Here is a 20,308-nt window from a genome sequence, read left to right as displayed (position 1 = left end):
GAATTACAAAGTTTAGTACCTGGAGATATTCCGGTTGTAGACTGACAAATCTAAACCCCTTTCTTACACTTAGGAGCAGCGTTGTCAGCATGCTAAGTACACGTTTGTCCACAACATATGAAAATGTGAAATATTGTTATGCAGCCCACATTTTGCAGGCCTTATCTCTGCAATGGAATATTTCTGGACCTTTGACATATTCTCTGTGCTGTGTCACAAAACACTGCTCATGTACAATAAACCATAGGGCTGAGGAGGACCTGTGCAATGGGACTGGACATGGCAGGGAGCCTTGGTAATAATAAGCAGATTTGTGTTCGGGAATGTTTATCTGCAGTGTGGGCCGACGCTGGCACTTCGCCTCTCCCTGGCATTCAGCACAGCCCAGGCTCTTGCCCATCTTCCCATTTTACTGAGCTGTGTAGGGGTAGGAAAGGCTGTTTTGTTGTCTTCTCCTTCCTTCAATGTGGGAGCCAAGTACATCACAAGGAACAGAGAAATGTATTTGTGGCACTTGTTTTCCTGAGATATGCAGAGCTGCCTCTGACATCAGCTCCAAGCTGCAGATGTTGTTAGAAACAAGTGACTTTGTACACCTACGGGAAAGAACAGAGACGTCCCCAATAACAGCAACTTTCCACTGGAGCAAGCAAAGTGGTAGAAATCTCCCTCATCGGCTAATAAGGTGCAATGATAACCGATGTGCAAAGTGTAGAAAAATACAGAAATCAGATCTTTGATTTCAATTAAGTTATATATTTATTTTTTTACCATCCATCTGCAAGTACCTGAATTTGACACCTGTCTATCAGCACTGACTCAGAACACCTGGTTTGTTGCTGCATCCTTTGCTGGCCACACAAAGCAAAATTGTGATGTATCAAATGAACAAAATATATAGTTATATTGTGCTAGAATCTACCCAAAGATTCCATTGGCATTATATGCATCCAGAAAGATCAATAAAGCATCATTTGGAATCTGAAAGATCAAAATCTGTGCATGGTCAGCCAAAACTTAAACCTGAGGCAATCAGCTTTTTGTGTTTATTTGGCCTCCTCGCCATAACCTGGCTAATTATGCTGTCTTCACTGTCCTGTCATGGTGGATTCTTCTACTTTACAGTCAGAAATATGAGTCACATCGTAGATGACAAGACTCAGCTGATGATAAAGGATGCTGCTATTGTCCAGTCAGCCGGAACAGATACAGAATATGAAGGAAGGGAGCCAGTAAGAATACAGCTTCAGTAGAAGCTAATATGGAGGAGTAAATACTAGGGGGCAGATCTGAAAAGGATCCTGGTATAGGATTGGTATATGAAACCCTCATAAAACTCAAAAATATGTTCCTGTTGTCTTGGTGAAATACCTTCGTGTACCTAATGGGAAAAATGAAAATCTTCAATAAAACTAATAAGACTTTGTTTGTAACAAGGTAATAAATTGTCTCCTGAAATCGGCAAAATACCAGAACCGCAAAGCTTCCAGTCCAAGAATGAAGGGTTGTCCAACACATCATTTATGTTCAAATTGTCACAGCTGCTTCGAGTAATGAAACCCAGGTTTACAAGACAACCGGCTCCGTATGCAAGGGACAATTTGTTTAGTTCAAAAGAACAACTTTGTACCTCCTGGTGAGCAGTACATGAGTACGGGAGCTGTGTGATGAAATGGGAGACTCCCAATCATCAGCCGGAAATAGTAACTACAGTTACCTGACATGGAAAATTCTGAGCCTGACATTTCATTATTAAAGTGCAATATACGTAAAATTATTATTTATATGTGTATAAAAAAAAACACCGCATACTGTTCAAAATACTGAACTGAAAAAATGATTATACCAAACTACATTTGGACATTTTCCATTTTTTTAAATGGGAATTGTGACCCATAGGTAAGCTTGCGGTATACAAATTTGGGCAAGTTGTCTCTAAATGCCTGCTGAAGTTTGCTTGCTGGCTAATTGTAACCAGCTTAACCAAGTTGTTTTGTTTCTATAGTCACATGGTGTTAAGAGATCGCAAGATGTGTGCCAGTCCCTCCTCAGTGTTCTTGAGCTTTGTAGCATAAGGGAACCCTTAAATTAACTTTCAGGTCTTTAGGGAACCCCTTCTATAATTATTATATCCACAGCTCACAGTATATTAGTGTGGTGGTCAGTGGGAAGAATTCCTTTTACATTGCTGGGTAGTGAGAAGAATTTCACCTTAGCAAATAGCCAAAATGATTATCGGTGTCACCTGGGAGAAACAAATCCCTAGAAACATCTGGAGGAACCCTGGTTGAGACTTATCTGAAGTTACAGATTTTGGGTTGGAGGGAGACATTTGGAACACCAGATTTCCCATTTATTTGAGTTGTGGATCGTAATACATTCAGCCTTTCCAAGTAGGAATAGGAATAAAGGTTGGGATAGGAGTTTATTGTTTGGCTCAGGTTCAGGGTTACATTACAATATGGGTAAGTCTTAGATATGGATGAGGTGGTAAGGTTGAGAAAAAGAAAAAATATAATGAAAACACTGAAAGGTAACTGCTGGGACTCCATATATTTGCAAACATCAGATGTAATATGTGGTGAGAGATCTTGCCGTCTACATCTGTAAAATGGAGACACATTGGTCACATTTCCAACTCCCAAGGGTGCCAGGCTATAAACGAACACAGAGAGTAACGTTGTACTGTACGCAGTCTGTAACAGGTCCATACCCCTTGTGATGCTTCCCTGTATTACAAGGAACACTTTCATTCACATTGCTGCATAAACCACATTTTAAAGCCTAATAAGATAAAAAGATAACAGATTTTAGGGCACTGCCTCAGAAACAAAAAAGGAACCGCAGAACCTTTAAATTCTAGCAGATAAAGCAGAGAGATCGTATATAACTCCCCCCGCCACGTACAGAGAGTCTCTCATAAATGATATTTTGTCGTGATGTATGGATGGAGAAGTATACATTCATTTCAGAATGATGAAGTGCCAACATGTCTTAGCTTGTGAGAAAGCAGAAGAGTCTGGCTAATGTACGATTTCTGATTTGCTAAGCACTTTCTATACACATTGGAAAAACATGTCATTTCTCATTAGCTTCAGTGACTGCATTACATCTGCTTTAACATACATCAAGCCAGATGATATTTCAGACGGGAAGCTAATGTGATGTGTTCAGGAGGGGCTCCGGCCCACTGTCACCTTACAAGCTCCATCATTTCTACGGCGGATACCGAGACCGGACTTGCAATTAAGTCCCCATTACATGCAAATCGCCATGCTGCAACACAAGTATCTAAACAAAATTGATGTGTGCACTGTACATGTACCAAGGATATGTATATTCTCCTTGTATATATAGATCTATCTCCTTACTGGGATCAAACCTTAACTATTTAAAATGTAACTTCAAACTGATAAATTTAGGTTTTCTAGTTAAGAACAAATCAGATGATACTGATCGTTTATTGCTCCTTCCACAATTCCAGAATTTAAATAGTAAATGTAATAAACTTTTATGTAATATTCTCCTGTAATCCCCTAGGACACATAATAGAAACTTGATTCTTAAAACATGATTGGACAGACAGGGCTTTTTATTAGCTATATGAAATACCACAAAACTGACCACACTACTCATAATATAGCAATTTCCTAAAGATCTGTCACAGTGGTATTAATGGCTTTCCTTTGGAACCTGATCAGTGAATGGAGGTTACAATTCTGTGCCTGACATATATGTTGATGCTATGAGGTGAAGGTGTATGATGATGATATGTAAAGTTACACATAGCTGAAATCTCATACGTGATTTCAAAAGTTGCACTTATTCTTGCAGCTGTTTCCTAAATGTGCTCTTAGTTGTCTCCTAATTGTTTCCATGTCATAGGTGACCTTGGTGGAGACCACAGGTGATGCACTGAAGCACAATTCTGCAGCATAGACCACCATTAACACTACCAGGAAGGCAGATTTCTGAGCAATTATGTGCAGCAGACACAGAAATAAGTGCAACAACACATAGTAGGTAGGTATTTTTCCATAAAACTGATGTTTTGGCACATACCAAACTGGTGTTTCTCAGCCAAAGTACCGTGGAACACCATGGTTCCTTCAGAGGGTGCTAGGGGTTCCTTAAACAATTTTTGCCTCTCAGGTCAGTTTAGGTGACACCAATGATCTTTTTGGCTACCTGTAAAGTTGGCATTATTCTCACTGGCCAGCAATGTAGGATGCATTCTTTTCACTGACCATCGGAATTTAGCGAATGTTAAGTCATAAGATTCAGGTAACCACGTAATATCCAATAATTGTAAAAAAATTGTATAATGGTATTGTTGATGTCCCTGACCCATATAGGAGGAAAAAAGTCCAGCTATAACTATCCTTTAGCAATGGAGATGTCAACTATCCTGACTGCTCCTTTAGTACTATTATTACTCCATTATGGGGATCATTGAGATGAAGCTACATGGTCACATGACTATCCTGCAGGAACTATTATGGTAATTTATGGCTTTATTCACATTCTTTTGTATAAATTGTAGTATCTGTTATGGTCTGCAGCCTTGTTTTTGTTGTAGTAGGATACAAGTATCTTGGCTGCTGCATCTGGTCACTGCCCTATAATCCCCTTATTGGAAACGTGGAGCCTGTGTTATTATTACAACCGATTACTTAATACTTGTTTTGCCATCAGCCATGTTGCAAGACTCAATTATTTTACCAGCCTTCAGGATTTCAGTTCATAAAGCAGCCAATCACAAATGAGTTTTTTCCACACTTTTTTTTTACAATTGAAAATTAATTTTTCATTGGCTGGAGAGGGTTACTGGGCACCGTGCCATTGAATATTGCCTACTGTCCTTTATTTATTAATAACGTCAACAAGTATGATGTAAGCACAAGACAGAGGGCCACATGATGTCTAATCCATTAGTGGCACTGAGGGGTTAACCTCTGTGTGCCCTGTACAATTCCCGTTGATGATGCGCAAGGCACTGTGGCGGGTGAGATCAGTCTTCAGCTGCAGCTGATAGATAGGGAGATTGGCCACTGTGCCCTAGACATCAGAATTACCTTGTAAAATCAATACACCAGGATATTGTTGCACATTAGTGTTCCAGACCATGTAAATCACGCCAGGAAAAAAGTGTCCTATCCGTATATTACGTTCTGCAGATAGCAGTATATTACAGCTCTAGGCTGGTGTGCTCAATTCGAGAAACATCGGAAAACCATCTAGTTCCATCACACTCTAGGTAGTGAGGTGGTGCAGCAGTAATGGTGCACTTACGGATTCCACTTAGGGATCAAATTAATGAGATTCAGACATTATGCCCATGGCATCTAAATAATTACGCATTTTGTTTTGCTGGGCATAGTGTGTAAATGTAACTAGCATAGAGGGTTGAATTCTATAGTGCCGACAGCTGTCAATGTGCATTGGCACTTTTCGTGGCCCTGAATACATCTACTTGTGGTTCTTGTTGAGTGGTGACATCTGCATCCACCATAAAATTTGAAGACCTATGGTATGGGGAAGTGGCACCATCTAGGACACTTGTACATTTTCCATAGCTTGGTCAATTATAAAATGGGTTCCAAATCTGCCAGCTCTCTGTTACTTCAACCCTTGACCCTATTTGTTTTCTAATTCTAGCTACATTTATGTGGCCTGGCTTAAATCTGGACTATTACGGGCTGTTGTCCTTGCTGCTCAATAACCCCTATGTCTAGAATGACCAATGTCAGGATTATGGCTGGATTACCACTGCCTCGAAGATTGGCCACGCAAGAAGCTGAAAGAGTGAGACGCTTGCATATCTAGAGAATCACTTACTACACATTTATCATTATCCTAATTTTAGGCAGTCTGTGAAAATCTGGAGGCATAGTATTTCAGGATTTATAGGAGTAAGGTTTTCTGATTTCAGTAAAGTTGGCATTGACAGCTCAATGAATTCTTTTACCCATTACCTGCAATGGTTCGGAATCCTGATTTCTTTATATAAAAATCTTTTATCAGATTTTTTTTTTGTAATTCTAAACTAAGGATGAACGACAACAGGTGGATATAGAACATGGAATCTGGGGTCACAATAAAGCTACGTACACACGGCAGATTTTTATCGCCCGATAATCGGCATCGGCCAATTATCGGGCGAAAATCTTCCGTGTGTACAGTCGGTGTCGTCCATCGTCCGGACGACCGACCTGCCGGATCCACGGACGATGGACGACAGCCGATCGTAATGAAAGGGAAGGGGAGAGCGCGCAGCAGGGTGCCGCTCCGTCGCTCTCCCCCCTCCCCTCTCCAAAGAGCATGAACGGTGCTGTATGTACAGCATCGTTCATGCATCTTGCAGCCCCTTGTCGTTGGAAAGGATCGTGAAAGATCCTTTCCAACGACAAAAATTGCAAGTGTGTACGCAGCTTAAGGACCTAAACTACGTAGGCGTTTGCTGAGAACACATTGTGCTTTATTTAAGCTCTTCAAGACTATCATGGGAGAACTATTGGTGATCCGGCAAACTTGGAATGGATATCCTAAAAATTATTAGCTATTGGTTGGTAATCTTGGACCAGATCCATTCAAAGTTTGCTGGATATCCCAGGTTCTCCCATGATAGCCTATCTTCTTCAGTCTTGTGTTCAGCTAACCAGCAAGCTGCCCTCAATTACCTGTACTGGGAAGCATATTATATGTTGGGTACATTCTTGCAGCTTAGGCTCTGACCTGTACAAACTTCTCCTTTATAATACATTGTGCACACTCTGTCACAGACTGCCATGTTTTACCAAATGTCAGATACAGGAAGACAGAGCCATAGTGATCCTCCTTGTAGGCTCCCAGAAACAAAAATGATGTTCATGGGGGCGCAGCGTGAACAAAGTCTTCTGATTACTAGTGAAACCATCTTTTATCCCTGGCGCAAGCCTTTGACACTGAAATCTCTCCTGCTCCTGTCTCTCCACATTCCGTTCAGCTATTTTCTGATTCTTTGCTGTAAATATCTCATGTTTTTTTTCCTCCCAGTCAGTTGTGACTGCATCAGTCTCACGTCTGTGCTTTTATTGCTGTCAATACATTTAAAAAGCGCACTGTTAATTCTACTAATTAACAAGCTGATTGTTCTACCTCGTCTGCGCCCCCCATTTGTCTGGTTCGCTCGGTGAAATATTATTGCAGTAAATCCATATGAAGAACACAGTAATTGAGTTCCCCTTTATAGAAAACAATATTTTTACTTCGGTTGTTTAAATTAAATGTCTGCAGGGGTAGAAAATAAAAATAAAAGTAGTGATTGTGGAGGAAATTAAAAGTGTAAAATTTAATTGGTATTCCTAAAACAACCTTGAAATGAGCTATATAGGAAAGCGCATTTCCTTTTATGGCGTTTAGATTTAAAGGTACAGCGCGCTTTGTTCTGTGGTTGTCTGTTTTAGTATATCAGGTATGGAGAGCAAATCCAGACCTCTGCAGGTGACACAGGAAAGAAATACAGTGTGGTGATACAGGCACGCCTGAGCCTTATGCATCTCATTTGATTTGCTTCCATCTTTGGAAGCAAAGTAAGGAAAAAACTGCTAAAAAACTTAGCCCTGAACACTTCTTCTTATGTTTTTTTGTAGCTCTAAGCAAAATGTCAGCAAGTGGCAACATCTGCATCACCATAAAATCAGAGGGGGCTATAGTATGGGAAGTGGCACCAATCTGGGACAACTGTATGCTTTCAATGGTTTGGTCAATTAGAAAATCAGTTCCAAACTCCCCAATTCTCTGTTACTTCAACTCTTTACCTTTTCTAGGTATACTTCCACTTATGTGGGCTGGTTCAGCTTTGAGCTATCTTGGGTTGTTGCGCACACACTGTTCAGTATCCTCCATGGCTAGATTGGCCTTGGTACTATCAGGATAATGGCTGGGCTGCTACAGCCTGGAAGACTGGTCAAACAAGAAGCTGAGAGAATGAGAAGTTTGCATGTCATGAGATTAACCTACTACACATTATCAATCTCTTAATGACCATGAACTAATACAGAAAATCTCTGACCTTGCAAATAGTTTGCAAAGCAATGTACATAAGTTTGTAATCTCACACCATCAATGTGCTATACTGCTGCTTAGCCTAAAGTCTAACTCTAGGCAGTATTACTTGTTTTTTAAGGGGATGAGAAAAATCAGAATAAAACTTTGACCCAGACGTCCCTCTAGGCTTCCTCCATGTCAGATATTGGTAGTAATGACTAGTCCCCCAAAGCCACTTATTTTGCCACCACCCCTCACGCCATTGTCATTATGTGTTGGCTTAGGAGTGCCCAAACATATTTCAGCACCAGAAAAAAATGTGCTTGCCCAGCAGTTGCGGAGAAAAGAGGGGCGATAACTCTTTAAATAACCCAAAAAGCTGCAGACACCAAAAGATAAATATTGCTTTGATGGTCTTTAAATTCTTATCACTTTATGATCCAGGGCTAGTGACTTTCTGATGTGGTTCAGATGTGGTTGATCTCCTTCTGAGTTTTATTTGCCTGTCTTAGTTTTTTTGCATTCCAATAGAAATACAAAACCCATCTGCAAAGTCAGTTTGAACCAATAAAATATATATATACCCCTTGGTTCAATATCTGGAAAGGCCATATATTGAAGGGTAAAGTCTGTAGGATATTTTTCATTTTCTTGGGTGGAAGTATAATTATCATTCATTGTTTTCTTGCAGAAAAGCAAGATTTTCAAACCCTCTCTAAAATTCTACCATCTGCTGCGACCGTTTAACCTAAACTGTTTCATACTCGGCTTTTAGAATAAGCCCCGAGGAGTCAATGAGCAAATTTATCAAGATCTGTATTGATGTTAGGCCACTTTCTACATTGTTATTGCCCGGTTTATGTGTTTAGATTGCCTTGTATTGTGCTATTCTGGCTAATTCAAGACCCGCTCTGGTTTTATAAATAGGGAAATAAGAAGAACACATGGGAAATTGTGAACGGCTCTGCTTGTAATAAAAAAGTGTATTTCTCAAAATAATAGTCCACATTTCACCAACGATGAGAGAGGTGCCGAGGAAAATGAAATTCAAATAATCAGTTGATTTTATTGGCTAAGTGCGCCTTACTCTGAGAAATACAGTCACTGAATCTAATTCTTATAATGTAAGAGCTCCGTGGGGAAATTTACTCCTTACCTGTCTCAGGAGAACGTGAGGGAATCCAGTGAGCGTTACAAATTCTAACATCTCTCTCTCCAACCGGTATCTTAGAAATCATTTCATAATGGAATGAATAAAATTCAATGGCATTAAGTGTTAGCAAGTGATGGGCTCTCGGGGAAACAATACGTTAATCAATAAATCAATAGACTTTGTTTCTTTAGCAGAAGTAAAATGGCCTATATAAAATAACTTAAACTCTAGTGCTAGTGGAAGGATGGAGAGTGGAGACCTACTGATCTGTAACAATAGATTTATGTATGACCCTCTAAATAAATAAAAAAAAATATATATATATATATTTATATATATATATATATATATTTATTTATTCATATTAAACATTCCTGTGGGTGTGTGCAAAGACATGTTAAATCCAAAGGTCAAGCATACCCTTTGCACTACCATACTCAGTTCAAGTCAATGGGATTTTGCTGACCTCAAACACAGGAAACAATGCCGTTGACATAAGTCCTTACATCAAGCCAAGGAACAGAAGGTGCAAAGAAGGCAGCTAGGATTCAGATTTCATGAAATGAACCTGACAATTACAGGGTTAATCAGGTTGTAGGATTAGCAAACCTCCCAACCCCCCCATCCTGGTTGTTTCATGTTAAGGACAGCCAGAAAAATATTTTTGTGGCCAAATAAAAAAAATTAAAAAAAAATGGTGATTTACTTTTATGCTGAAATGATGTTCCCTGCATAACTACTAAACTCACTTTGTATTGATTAACACATAGTAAATCTGTTCTGTCACGTATGGAGGAACACATGAAGAAAGGAATACAATTATACACTAGGACAATTCCTCCAGGAATACAAATCAGAAAATGCACGTTTAATATCTCTGCTATTAAGGAAAAACATCAATGAAAGTTTAATTAGAGGCTGGAAGTGTGTAATGAAAAACATCTTTCTATATTATGTGTTGTTTGTATTATTTGGTTTGTGTAGTATGTATGGTGACCGGGGAAGCATGCAGAGAGGAGATCCATGAAACACAATCTGTGCCTTTTTTCTATACAATGCACCCCGCGTATCCGTTCCCAGCTGGTGGGAACTACATGTAACAGCATTCTGTATACAATAAGAGGATATCCAGATGGCTGTACACAGTAACAGCACAATAAGTGATACTTTTTATGTTGTCCTATATGTTATTCTGCCATGGCTAGTCCTGGTATATCTAGGTGGCACCTACATTCCAGTCATTTAGTTTGGTGCAGAAACTTTGTGGGTGATGTGGACCACATGCCTAAAAATCTGGCTGTACCAGCCAAAATAGATTGCAGTTTCCTGATTTCCAATCCATTTTTATGTGCCATGTATACAGCCTGTGTGTATGTATACTTACCTTGTTGTATGTTATGTGTATTAATGTTTGGTAAGGTATCTGCCTGTTGTAGGTGCTGCTCTTTGCCCTATGATTTTGCTCAGGTTATTGGGTTTCTGTGTCCTGCACATATAACTCTATTTGTTAGCATACTATAGTATATAAGAATGAGTGAATAGGAAAGCCAGCAGCAGTAATGAAGATATGAGTGTCAATCGCCTCAAGTTGGCCAGCAAACTGATGGGCTGCTGTTGAGTGACAGAGGCAATACCAGAACAATTTGCAGCAAAAGCCTCATTGTGCAATGCTGGGGTACAACTAGGCCATGAGGATATTGTACAGATATCCGGATCCAAGCTGGAGTTATGGGGGAAGAATAAAGATGTACCTCTAGCAGACTGGTATAAAGTAATAAACTGATAGAATTAGCTTGGGATATCAGGTAACAAGCTCTTTACAGTGGTGATCTGCGAAATAATTTTACTTTGAGGCCTGAGAACAAAAACATCTCGAGAACATATACATTTTCATGGTATACAAAACACCTAAAACTGGACTGTAATGACCATCGAAGTCCAACAAGACACCTTATCATAGAATTCTTTTACACCAAATCATTGCTCCAGTTTTTGTATATCTTAATATAAAATGATTGCCTAGGTTTGGACAATTAGCCCCTCCATGATGACTAGCGGCCATTATGTTGCCTTGAGAGAGTTCCCTGTTTTTTCCTCTGTCACTACAGCCGTGTCCTGAGTTTGTCCAGTGTTTGTTAATTATGTCACCCTTAACTCAAACAGAGGAACATAATTAGCTGATATGCATGAACTGAGCTGCAGAAAAATGATGTAGTTCATTTAAGAGCGATTAGAGGAGGCTAATTAATGTGATGAGTTGTTTAATATTATTTTTGACCTGCTGTGCACAGGGAGAGTGGAGATGTGGCCTGTTTTCTGTGCTGCATCTTGTGTTATGGGTTAAAAAGCACTTGTCACACCACACACAAAAAAACAAAAAAATGTGTGGGCTGAAGCAATATTTAGCTTACTCGAGTGGAGTCTCATACGTCCATTGAGGTCCTAATGGTCAGAAAAAGAGATTAGGCTACAGCATGCACCCAGTGGCCAGCAATGTGGTCAGCTTCCCATCAATGGGACCTGTAGTGGAAAGGCTACAGCAAGGCATATGTGACCAGCAGAAATATTTGAGATTTGTATTATTGTCGTTACAAACAGGCTGTTTTGTATTTTGTAAGGATCTGATATTAAAACCAAAGGGTCTCATCTAGCAGAATTGGGTTTGTGTGATTCTTCTGGGTCTACCTGTGACCTTTGGGTAAAAAGGAAATTTTCATTATGTATTTTTTATTTCAGCCATATATCATCAATACATTCCAAGCCATAGGGAAGAGGTCAGAATCTGCTATTCACTAGTGGGCTACAAATCGAGTAAAGTCATCTGGATCTTTATATGGTATAATAATGCCAAATTAACTTCACATTCACTACTATACCATCATATCAGGTAAAAAAAAACAATAATTTCCTTTTCTATTTTCAACTTTTGTTCCCAAAAAACAAAACTTATATAGTATGGTGCTCCCCATTGTAATGTCAGTTGCAAAAGGCTGATCAATACTTTTTAAACTATCTGTAAAGTATGAAGCAGAATGAGCATAGTACATACATCGTAGGCAAACCAGGTCTGCTAAGAAAGTCTTTAAATAATAAAGATTAATGAGAAGATACCCATAAACTGCCCTAATACTCCCAATTTTTATCCTCCTCTATGGAGGGTCAAATGTGGTAGAAAGAAGAATTCCTCAACTGCAAGACATCCAAAACTGATAAAAAGGACCCTGAACTATGGATGAACAGTTTAATATGGGAATGGAACATATTCAGAAGCTGTTTTTACCTGAAAAAGGATTTGTATTTTGGTCTATCCACTTCTGAGACATACAACATTTTGCACCAGCCCTGACAATCTCCTCTAAAAACCAACGTCTGATTAACAGTCTTTTTTTGATGGAATCATCCCAGTCCCAAAAATGTTCCGCAATCATTTCAAATCACATCCAGCCAATAGAAAAACCACCTGAATCACCAATGGCTGCTGACCTACGATGACAAAGGTCCGTGCAGTGTCATAGAATGAAAGGCGCACAATCCTCTCTCATGCAGAGTTATATATGACTTACTTGCTTTGACACTGATTGTGATGAGTTTTACATGCATAAGTAATTTGGATTTGTGTCGATCATTGCTGACATGACGGTGCTGACAGTAGCTGTATAATATCTTAGTGGAGCATGGTTGGATATTTTCCGTTGCCGATATGCAGAAATAGTGTGCAGTGGACAGGGAAGCATGCCAGTCTAATGCCAGTGTCAGCTTACTGCCTGCCATTCACTGTAATTACCTGGCAGTGAGGGGCAGACTGACTGCACAATGGATTCAGCTAACATTGCTGCAATGTGTAGGAGTCTGTATGTATAGGACATTTCCCACCATGCTGGAGACCTTTCAGCATGCAGCGAGCAGAAACAAATCCCTTAATGCAGTCTATTTTTTGCTCTGTTCACAATGGCCGATAAGTGTCAGCAAATGATTTAGGGTCCGTACACATGGACATTGTCCAAATCAATTGTAGAATCAATTATCAGGCCAAGATCTACAGTGTGCACAGGTAACTCCCAGCATCAGTGAAAAGGTCCATACTGATCCGCCATGCTGGCTTACTAATAATCGTCCACATAACAATGCAGCATTCCTCTTTTTATAAAACAGAGCAGGCTGCTCAATACAATGACCAGTAGTGTATTTGCATAGCCATCCTATTTTAAACTGTCATCAAAAATCAGGCAGTGTAAAAAAATTTAGAATGATCTTTAGCACAATGCCAAGACATAAGTAGACATTTGTGTATTTTCTTATTTTTATTAAGCAGTAAATGTGCTTTAAAATATTTCTTACTGATCTTAGCTATAGGCACTATGGAGCGGTTCATCCTCAAATCTACAAAAAATGCAGGGAAGCTAAGGCAAGCCCTCAAACCAGAGGAAGAAATTAACTTACCAAGAAATGTGTTGCTTTGCTTTGTACCTATCTTATGTTCCCTATGCAGACCCAATAAAGTGCATTTGAAGACATAACTTTTTATGTTTTGTAGAAAGTGAGGAGTAGCAAACACTGAAATGTTTTGTGCTGCCCTTGTTGCTGGAAAGGTTCCACCTTCTATTTGTCCTTGTAAAATAAAATTAGCTATCAAAAACTAAAATACATTTTTTTAGATGTTCTTTAAACCGTTCCTACTGTTTACTGCTCCTCAGCCTACATGAGCTCCTCTGCTGCTCATAGTGTAGGTACCATAGATGACTCACCAGTTACTGAGTCTCTTTTACCTCCTCCTCACTTCCTTCTTCTGATTCACCTGCAAAAAAAAATATACATATTTAAAAAACAGAAAATATTTGCTGGACAGAAAGTCAACATTTATTGTACATCCCTTCACCACCACAGCTTTATCTCCTATATCTGCAATTATATTTAGTTTAATATTTTTTTTTTTTGCACCTGCAGTGGAAAACCACATGGCTGGCTGCTCTCATGTGTACAGGAAACTGCTGGGGTGTCCCGGAAGCAGCCAACCACAATGCAGGTAGCCACAATGTCACGCAACTGAGGTTCTTCCAACAGCAACAACATGGGCAAAAGTGACTTGATGCTTTCAGGGACTGTGCCGAATTCCCCTGCAGCCGCATGCACAAAATGGTTCCTATCCGCTCCAGTTTATGTAAAAGAATAGCGATTGGGCCAGAAGCTCAATGCTGCAGCTCACGCTGCTAAATAATCACTAAATAATCTTGTTACTATTTGTAAATGTATCAAAAAGCTTGACTTCATATCATTTGTAACCATATCATTTAAAACTGCACTCCCTGCAAACATAAGGGTGTCTAGAATCCAAAAACACATCATTGTGGGTATACCAATTGATTTGGATTCTGTTTCCTGCAATCCATGTACAACAGAGTCCATAGTGGGAGATTGGGGAGTAGCACAAGGAGCCAGTTAGTTCTGGTGCAGTATTTATGTTAGGAGCAGGCTGATGGGAGGAGAAACAAAGTGAAAAAGATTAATCAGTCTGCTGCTTCTCTTTTCACTGGCCAGGAGAAGGGGCAAATGCCATGTAAATGCAGCCGTGAAAAATCAGGTCACAAATCTCTTGGTCAGTAAATCAGGTCCCTTCTATGTATATCATCTGTGCATTTAGCTTTTTGTCCGGATCAGCTTTAAGCCCACAGTGTTGGTGAAGTTCTTGTCACCCAGCATAGGTAGGAACTCCCAGATAGATCAGGCACTTGGATTCTGGCAGGGTTGGCAGCAATTTCTTTTAACATGGGAGACGTGTAGACGTGTTCATATTTTTTTTTCTTTTGCCCAGACATTCACCTGATACAAACCAGTGATTGGATATTCCAATAACAATGATTTCTCCTTTAAACTTTCTTTAATAATTAAAATGTCTCTGCTTTGCACCAGATTATTTCTGCTGTTCTAGAATTTCCTGAGCGGGTTGCGGACAGTTCATCAACATCCTGCTATTTACAAGTAATTATTATCTCCAGAATCATGATTTCAACAAAAAAAATCTATTCCGAGTGCTGCATTTATGATCGCAATCCATCATTTGGGTTTTAGAGAAAGCTTTTCAAATTAATAGTCTGTCTGTCTTTGACGTAATAAAAGAGCAGACGGAGCTTTTTCTACATATTAGCAGCATTACAGTGATATAGGTGCCTGTTAAAAGCTTCCTCAGTTTCATCATTCAGACAGGCTGATTCCAGTAAATCTTTTCCGATAATCAGGGGAAGAAGGGAATGAGAAGTTTTCAAACAACAGATCAGAAAAAGTTTCACTTCCCGTTGATGGAAAAGGTCGGGAGTCAGGGGAGCAATTAGGGACGTGTAAGGAGGTCACGAGAGGTCGTTTTGTCTGCAAAGCCTGAGGATAATCATCTGTATGAATTGATCTGTGATATGAGACTTCTCAATGTATTGGTGTCTATCAGGCATGACAGATAATCCTCAAGCTAGCCAGGAGTTAGAGAAGCGGCTGCATTCCATCAAACAGGGATGATGTTGTGTCATTTATAGCTTCAGAATTGTAATCGAGGCGTGCTTACACCATGTCACCATTACATATTCTGTATTTAAAGCTCCGGACTTCACAATGTTATATACTCTCACTGGTTATCATCTTACCTTCCTTATATTTGGGCTTATATTTCTCTGCATTGGTACAGCTGCAACCACCCCATAAGCATTGGAATGAGGAAGGAAGGAGGCACAACATCAGTGCTGGTGTAATGGGGCCAAATACAGCTGAAGCTGTACCAGCAAACAGATCTATAAGCTATTATAAGCTATTTATTATCTATAATAAAAAACAAACACACTTCATAGGTAATGTGAAAATAAAAATGTGGTGCCAAGAGTTTACAGGCTTCACAATGTTATATACTCCCGTTACTCGTTATGTTATAGCAAAACCCTTGGAATTTCCAGTATTCTCCCCTTTAGAAGTGATCCTAACTGAAGCTTAGGAAAATACCAAGGTGTTCTTGGGTTCTCAGCTCTTCTTTATGAAGTTTTCAGAACATCAGAGGCATTTTCAGAACTTCAGAGGCAGTATCTACTCCTTCAGCCCCTAAAGCCAATGTGAAATATCTGCTGCCACTGGCTGCATTGCATTTGGTAACACGACTGCAAAGAGTTCATATAATTCCCAGACTGGTATAGTAAGTTTGTTGATTCTAAGTTTTCATATAAATGTTTTCTGCAACTGTTCTTAGATAGTTAGATAAGATACTAAAATTAAGGAAAACTGATCACAGGGTTTTTTAGGCATTCACTATATCAAATAATAGAAAAATAAAATTAATTTAATAAAAAACAATAATTTATTTCACGGGTATCAACTATACATTCGAAAAGTTACCTAATATGTGGCATAAAATACATTTCACATGATTCATTCCTTTAATACTCCAAGCTCAATGCGTTCTGCAAATTTATAATTGCTTTTTCAGGTGCATAAGGAGGAGCATACATTCCAAAAACACAATATTAGTATATTTAGAGATAGGTATCCCAGATGCAACCTATCGGAATATGTCACTATAAAACCAGTAACAATAGTTACATTTAGTAACAAAGACATTATCTTATCTGTCCTGATGACTTGTCAGAAGAGGTGGACACCCATAACCCACAGAGGCTTAGGAAAGATCTTTGCTGCTGGACTACAGAAACACAACTACCCTTGCCCTATTTGTTCCTCTCCACAGGTCTGCAGGTCCCTGGTCCAGAACCAGAACTCGCCAGACACCAGTCCCCCAATCTAACACCGCACCCTTCATCTCAGCCTCGGGAGGGTTGTTGCGCCATCCCAGCACATGTTTACCCCCAGGACTTCTGTGAAAAGGATGGTGTCTGGCGAAGGACTGGCAAAGAACCAGAAGCCCACAGATAAAGCAGTAACAAAGACTTCAGCAGAAACTAATCCAGAATACAGAGCAGAGGTCATACACAGGTAATCAGTCCACAAGAAGTGGTATACAAGGGTAAGACACAAGCAGAATCGGGGTCATAAGCAAAAATCCAGGCAGTAGAAACTCGCAGGGTCAGCAACAGTAAATTTAACACATTGAGACACCAGCCACAAGTCACCCCAGCTTAATGCTACAACAGGCACTGGGGACTAGAAGCAGAGAGGCTATAAAGCCCTACCAGCCATTGGGAGCGCAGGATCGACTCAGGATCGCCTCTGCCCCTAAAATCCCATTTAGCTGTGCACAGCCCCAAGTTGGTGCTGGGGATGCCAATAAAATGCATTTTACACTGCAAGGCTAAAGGGAAGCAGGGGCTGCAGCTATTTCTTTGTTTGCCTTGCTGCCACAAGTGAAATTGCTGCACAGAATTAACGTGGTTTGATACTGCAATTATGCACAACGGACTCACCGTCCAGATAAACATCTTCTAATAACTTATTTCAAAGAAAAATAATGCTGCTACCATGACCCCAAAAATCCAGCCAATGGCAGGTAGGCAAAAGGCTCTCAGGAGATGTAGTTCTGAGGGCATACATCAGTTGTACTGACCAACTAGCAGTTGCTATCGCTAAATTTTTGCAAGTCTGGGATTGGGAGTAATAACCTGCTGCTAAAGGAACAGTACAAAATAAATAAATGATGCTGGGTGTTTGGGGGTACATATATACTCAATGAAAATATATATGTAAATCTATTAAACTTCTTTTTATTACAAATAAGTGAATAAAATATCCCAGGGATGCAAGCTACGGCTTTTGTTCTCAGAAGTTTAAAAACTCCTCCACCACAGCCATCCCGTCCAATTACTGATGCTGATTTGATGATGTATTCAGAACTCTATTTGGAGTCATTAAGTCCATCTGAATGGGAAGCAGCTAGAGCCGCTGACAGGACTGCAAGGCGAAGCGTCTCCGCAGGACTACGTTTTAAACACTGCGTGTCAGGGACAAAATTAAAATAATCAATGAAAGTAGTTTGCAGGTTAGCAAGTGTCACCGATGTTAATTTACTCTCTTCCCCAGGGACATTATTAGAGATTTTAGCTACTTGTTGCTTTGCAAAAAAGGAATCATGATTCAGATTTCGTGCCTGCAATGAAAACTGCCTTTTTTTACATTTTCAGTTGTGTAAATAAGAGCTGATTAGCCAGGCAGCAATCGATCGAACATCTGTTCTTCTGTGCTGGGCCTGACCTGGAGCATGCTAGGGCTCTCTCACAAGATAGGCCCATCAAGTCATTATGCTGCAATTCAGACCTAGCAAAGTTAACAAATCAAAGAACGAGAGGAATAAATAGGATGGGAGAACAGAAAAGAGTTTAGAACCAAAAGTATTTTCAAATATAAATGTGTAATCCTTATTGTATTGGACCAACGATCAGGACTTGTGCATATTGTGCTGTTCCATGTAATTATTCTTTGTGCAGCATTCCCATTATCCAATGAACTTGGGACCTGCATAGAACTTTAGATTGCACATATCTGCCCAAACCTGATTTTTATAGCTGCCATGTTATAGAGATTGTGCATAGACACAGAAGGGCCTAATAGTTAATTGAGACTGTCAGACTGCATAGACAAAAAGACTGCAGGCTGCAGAGACTGAACCTTTTACCTCTTTTATTGACAAGCAAGCTGCCGAGACGCTGACTGGAGCAGTGCTGTCACAAGTCAAGTAGGACAGAGTTGTTGCTGAGGTTCATTGTATAGAAAATTACTGTTCTTGGTCATGTAATCCTAAATCTTGGGCACTAAATCAGCTCAAACCCTCAGCACGCTCCCTGCAAAGTTCTGCACTGTGCTAATTCATTGTAATCCACAATTAGATGAAAGCAGATCTAAAACATACCTGTATGACATTCATCGGCTGCACATCATTGTTCTAGATTAGGAATTCCTAATAGTGACAATGGTGGACCATGCCTGCACAGTGTGTACGACCTCTTGTAATATTTAATAGGGGCACATGTAACAGGAGCAAAATTAGGAAACTTTATAATTTATATAATGACAATTAAATATCAGAACTTATATAAGATTTTAGAGAGTGTGTCTAGTATGATTTTAGGATCCATTTAGACCTGGGTGTGTTAGGTTCACTGTGCTTTAAGTGTGGAGTTTTGTGAACGTGTTTTTTATGCTTCCAACATGCATTACCATTGACCCCTAAAGTTTGCTAGAAATTGTAAGAAAGAGGGAAACCATATATCTGTTTCCTGGGATAGTATAGAAGTCCATCTTATAGATAGGATAGGACAAGTCAATTGGTATTTAAACACGCTACACATTTTTAAAGAAGATTTAAAAGAAAACACTCACAGAAGGATATATGAGGAACTTTTCAGATGTAAAGTTTATATTGTGGGATTTCCTCCATGCAGCTGGCTTCCTGTCCAGTAATCCTATACAACAAAACTGCCTAATGTCCCTTCTGAGCCTCTGGTCCATAATGGCTGCAATACAAAGAGCAGCGCAGAAGTGATAAAAACATAAAATATGTTGTGTCATGAACAGTTAAAGTCATGTTTTAAATTGGAGAGTGCATAAGCAACAATTATAGATAAAATGTATTTTTTAGTTTATTATTTATCCCCCCAAACAAAAAGCTGCAACATAAATATTCTCTGGGTATCCCAAAAAGCCAGAGCCTTTGCTTTACGAAAATAATTCTGGACTACCAGATAATTTGTTCTGTACCCACCTTTGGCCTACTGCCATGATAAATAGCTATCTGACCAATATTGAGGAGGTAAGGAGTGTCACAACTTAATATTTTGATTGTTTTCCTGTCTCACTGATGCATCAAAAAATAAGAGGAAGACTCTCCTCCCACCTCCAGTTCCTATTACAATTTTAGAGTTTCCATCACTTTCCTGGTCACAGGAATATTTAGAGAAAGGCTCAATGGGAGCACACAGAAATACAAATATGGCAGGGTCTTTAACACTTTGGGGAAAGTTCTGACCATATTCTTCCTAAAACTAACTAATAATTTTTTTTTTGGCTAGCATACACTTTGAAGATACTTTCTGAACAATCCATGGATGTATTATTCATTAAGTATTCACAAGGCACTGGCATTATTTGCATTGCAATGGCCAACTTAAGATGCTTCGGGATAATTCCAGAGGTAGGACTGAAGGGAAAACA

The 20,308-nt window shown here is 39.5% G+C and overlaps 1 protein-coding gene across 1 annotated transcript in view; it reads right to left on the bottom strand.

Annotated features, from left to right (window-relative positions):
- TSHZ2 (teashirt zinc finger homeobox 2) overlaps positions 1 to 20,308 on the bottom strand; it is a 285,070-nt gene that overhangs the window by 171,113 nt on the left and 93,649 nt on the right. The window contains exon 3 of the mRNA XM_072414171.1: positions 13,927 to 13,976. The gene's annotated coding sequence lies outside the window, so the exon portion shown is untranslated. The remainder of the gene's footprint in view (positions 1 to 13,926; positions 13,977 to 20,308) is intronic.

The sequence above is a fragment of the Pyxicephalus adspersus genome, chromosome 6 (genome assembly GCF_032062135.1).
Source record: "Pyxicephalus adspersus chromosome 6, UCB_Pads_2.0, whole genome shotgun sequence".
NCBI lineage: Eukaryota > Metazoa > Chordata > Amphibia > Anura > Pyxicephalidae > Pyxicephalus > Pyxicephalus adspersus.
The sequence above is the reverse complement of the archived record's forward strand: the minus strand, read 5'-3'. Positions and strand labels throughout refer to the sequence as shown.